Source organism: Myotis brandtii, unplaced genomic scaffold, assembly GCF_000412655.1.
Source record: "Myotis brandtii unplaced genomic scaffold, ASM41265v1 scaffold223, whole genome shotgun sequence".
Lineage (NCBI taxonomy): Eukaryota > Metazoa > Chordata > Mammalia > Chiroptera > Vespertilionidae > Myotis > Myotis brandtii.
Window position 1 is genome coordinate 336,090 of NW_005358369.1, and position 4,689 is coordinate 340,778.

Here is a 4,689-nt window from a genome sequence, read left to right on the forward strand (position 1 = left end):
TTGTGGAAGAGCCACACTCAAGGGGCCAAAGAACCGCATGTGGCTCGAGAGCCGCAGTTTGCTGACCACGGCCTTAGAGTTAGGAGCTGCACACAGAGAGGAGAGGGGGAGGAAGGCGTGGCCGGCTCACGGAAAGGCCTGCTCCGGGGCCTTTGCTTGGAGGCTTTTAAAGGCTGTGGGTTAGGCAGGCTTGGGGAGGGTCTCAGTAGAAGGCCCATCAGCTTTCCCGGTGTGGCCTCTCAGGGCCGTGGCTCCCCAGATTGGTCGGCGCCAGGGTGGGTCTTTAGTCACCGCAGCTGGTCCTGGCAGCGCCCACCTGGTTCTGCGCTTTTCTGGGCCTGGAGCCGAAATCCAACCGAGGCCTCGATATTATCTCCAGGGAGAAAGGTCAGGGGTCACAGGACCAGCAAGATGCCAGGGGAGAGAGGCCACCTGTTTTGCCCGTTGCTAGGCACCGGGGCTTTCTGCCCCGGGGACCGCCTGTATCTGGCTGTAGGTTGCTGGGCCCGTGTATCCCGCTGTCTCAGTCTCCCCATTCCACAAGCCAAGGAATTTTCCTAGCTCCTTACTCCCCGGCCTCACAAGGAGAGATCCAAGCATCCAACGACGTTTTGGAAATAGGAGCGAAGTTCCATGTCCTGAGACTCTTATTCCGTAAGTCTGGAGAGCAATGCCCTCACCATGCCTCCTCTCAGACACTTCTTTTTCATTAGTGATTTCCAACGAGAAGGGAGCGGGGAAGAAAGGATCATTGGCCAGTGGGAGGGCCTTGACTCCCTGAGCAGTTTCCCCTCTTACCACCCCCAAGGAGGAGGCCCCGCCTGGGCGTGTCACCCCATTAGAGTGTCGCTGTGGCCAAGTTCACTGCCTCTGTGTGCCAGCCTCCCCTCCTTGAGGCCTGAGCCATCTGCCTTGGGCCGTTTTGTTCCCAACACTCACACAGTACCTGTTAGTAAACATTTCTCGAATGAATGAGTGAACAAATGAATGAATCCCGCACTGTTTAGACTCTGTTAGGGATGATGTGTTCTCTACACTGGTGTGTTTTTCATACAATATGCTGAGGTAGTTTGTGTATATGATTCCATTGGAGGAAAAAGGAAGGCAGACGGGGTGGGGTGGGGTGGGATGGGGGAGACATTCCGGGGAAGTGAAAAAACGCCCCTTTGTGGGTTTCAGAAACACGCCCGAGGCGGAACATGGGGCTGTATTTACTTTTCCTTTTCTATAAACAGTTATAAGTTTCCTACGAAACCAACAACAAACAGCAGAACCTCTTGTTACTTTTCGTAATGAAAACATATGAGCACGTCTCTGAGATTCTGCGTCTTGATACTCTGCCTGGCTTGGTCTCAAAGGTTTAGAAAAAGTGTGTGTTGTCCTGTACCTTGGGTTTTTCAAAGGCCCCTAAGCGCGTGAAGAAATTACAGGAAGGGCAGGGCTAGCCTCTTCCCTATACAGTGGGGCCTTGACTTACGAGTGTCCCGACTAACGAGTTTTTCGAGATACGAGCCGTCTCTCGGCCGATTTTTTGCTTTGAGTTGCGAGCTAAAATTCAGGTTACGAGCCAGCTTCAGATACCCCACCACTAGTTGGCGCAGCGAACATCACAGTGAACTCCACAAGATCAGCCCAGCATCACCTGTCTCACTCCTTCACTTCAAGCGGTTAGCTCTTAGTTGAAGCATCAGTATTGTGCTCGCATTTGTGCTTGCAGTTATTTTGCAAAACTTCGTTTTTTCAACCATGGATCTGATTTGATTTGACATACGAGTAATTTGAGTTACAAGCTCCGTCACGGAACGAATTAAACTCGTAAGTCAAGGCCCCACTGTACTAGTTCCTGCAGCTAGAGCTGCGCCTGACTTACAGGAGGTGCTCAGTCCATACTGAGAGGAGGGATAAGGTATCGCTGTCTGCCCGATGCCAGGTGTCACATAATGAGCACATTATTAACCGTGCCATTCATCTACCAGCACATCAGTGGTTAAGTGTGACTCTGATCTTAAAGACAAAGAAATAAATGAGGACTAGTCAATTGTGGGGCTCGGTTACGGTGTTTTGGCCAGGTTTAAGCCTCGGACTAATGAAAGGACAGGGTCCTCTCATTGCCACGTGCAAGTCCCAGCTGGAGGGCAGGGCCCTCCCAGCACAATTATAGCCAACGGCTGTGATTGTAAGCTTGAACTTATGGTCCAAACACGTGGCCCCACGTGCCTTGTGATAGAGTTCGGGTGCATGTAGTTGAGTGAGGTTGAAACTCACGAGAATGCTGTAAACAACTTGATCACGCCCCTACTTTGCCTCGTGGCATCTGCTATAAAATAAAGACACGGCTTGTGGGCGCTGTCATTGTCTCATCAAGGAGGCAGTGTCCCACCAAGACCCAACTATTATTCTCTTGGCTGTCTTTCCTTAATCCTTTCACACACACACACCCCCACTCGGGATCACCCTTGCTCGTGCTGGCATGGCACAATGGTGGTCAGGATTCAAAACCAGCGGTGCCTGACACCAAACCCAGGGTTCCCCCTTTGTCCTCAGGTGATAGTGAAACTGACCAGGGCTCTCCCTGCTCCCTGCCTGGCCTGCTCCTCCCCTGCTGTGCTTGGGTCCAGATCTCTGGCTTTTGAAAACCAGGTGGAATATCCGTGTTGACAGGCTGGGTGGATAGCGAGTTAGTTAGCTGACGGATGGGTGAGGGACGGTGAAATCGATGGGTAGCTAGCGAGCTACATGCAGAGGCTCCTCCTCCTGTCTGTACCCACAGGGGCAGCCCTACAATTTCAGTCTGACCGCACGTCCTCGCCAAACAGGCCTGCTCCTCCCTCTTCCCCGCCAAGGCTGCCCCCGCCGCCTGCCCCCTCCAGGATGATAAACGCCCCGAGCCTTGAAGGTTTACCAAGAGGGAGCATACTTCTGTACTCCCGCTTTTGTCCAGACCTCATTCATTTAGGAAGATACTTCAGCCAGTGGGAAGATATCGAATGTGTGCAAACACGCCCTGATTACGGTGTCCTTTTGCTGTCTGCCCCCGCCCCATAAGTTTAGAAACTATTCTATGTAAAGCATTTTCTTTGAATGGGGCTGTGGCATTTCCCTGCTCCAGCAGCTGGAGCAGAGGGGGGACGGGGAGAGCAGAGCAGAATGAGAGCTGCCTGGAGAATGCTCCGGTGAGGAGATGGTGCTGCAGCTGCATCTTCACTCTAATCTAAACCAAACTCCTCTGGGGATGCTGTGGGTAGTGTGAGTCTTGGGGAGGCTGATGGGAAAGGGAGCCCGGAGTTTGATGGGCGGGCAACAGAGTAATGGTGAGGCAGAAATCTCCACACCAGGAGTAACGCCGAGGGCAGAAGCTGTACAGGAAGCCTGGAGATGTCTGGGGTGGGGTTGAGTGGGTTGAATAAGGAGGCTGTGTGGGTGGGAGTGAGTGAATGGAGAAAAGGAGAAAAGGTTGATCAGCCGGCAAGGCAGGGCTGCAAGAGCAGCCCAGGGGGAGGTCTGGCCAGGCCAGGAGCCTGAGAGAAGGCCCCTGAGCTCTGGTTTCGGGGTCACCTCTGTTCTCAAAGCCAGAGTTGCTACAGCTACTCCCCGTTCCCATCTGGCTGGCCACCAGACACTCCCAACGTGATGACGGTCTTCATGGGAGGCTGTTCAGATTTTGCCACCTGAGTTCCACTCCCCTCTGCTACTTACTAGCTGTGTGACCTTAGGCAAGGATCTTAACCATTCTGTGTCTTTATTTTTCATATCTATAAAGTGGCAATAAGATTACCTACTGCTTAGGATTGTGTGATTTACTATCCATAAGCATTTAAAATAGTGCTTGTAAGCTATCCATCTCATCATTGTTGTCATCATCTTCATCATCATCATCTTCATCGTCATCATCTTCATCACCCCCTACCTCTATTAATGACAACCAGTCACCCAAGCACTTTCAGTTTATCTACTTGTAGGGAATGAGATGTTCTACTCCACTCTCATCCGCCATCTTCTAGAACCTATACTCTCCACAGTGAAGACAAATAGAGGGACTACAACTCAAGGGGAGGAGGAGGAGGAGCTGTAGGGTAGAGAAGGAGGCAGCAGAGCATGCACTGAAAGCTTGGATGGAACCCAATACATGGTAGGACCCCAGGGCTTCCATAGACCAAGGAGTCAGAGAAGGAGGAAGGGAAGAAAAGAACAAAGGTCTGAGGGCATTCCAGAGGGTGGCCATGGGCGCCTCAGCAACGGAGAGCTAGGCCCCATACTGGGCCGAGCAGCTGCCCTGCCTCTCCTCCCTTTGCAACCCCGTATGGACAGGAACGTGCCATCAGGACTTGCACACTCTTCTGGGACCCGTGGGAGACTTGCCTGATAAGAGCAAGTCTGTTTGGTGTTGGAGACGTTCACTCCTTCCTTCCACAACCAGGGGCACAGGCCGGGCTGGGCTCACTCAGAACCATGCCTTGTCATGGAGGCATCGAGCCTGTGAAAGCCCTTTGGGTATAATTAGGGATTTCTATGAACTCAGTTAGTGCATTACTAGGATAAATTAGGCATTTCTAACGGAGTACTTTAAGGTGTATGGGGCATATTTGGTAACTGCTGAATGACCAACATACAGGCTCTTTGTTTAAAACCTCTTCCAAGTTACAGCCACTCAACTTTAAATCTATTTTTAGAACACAAACCTAAAACCAT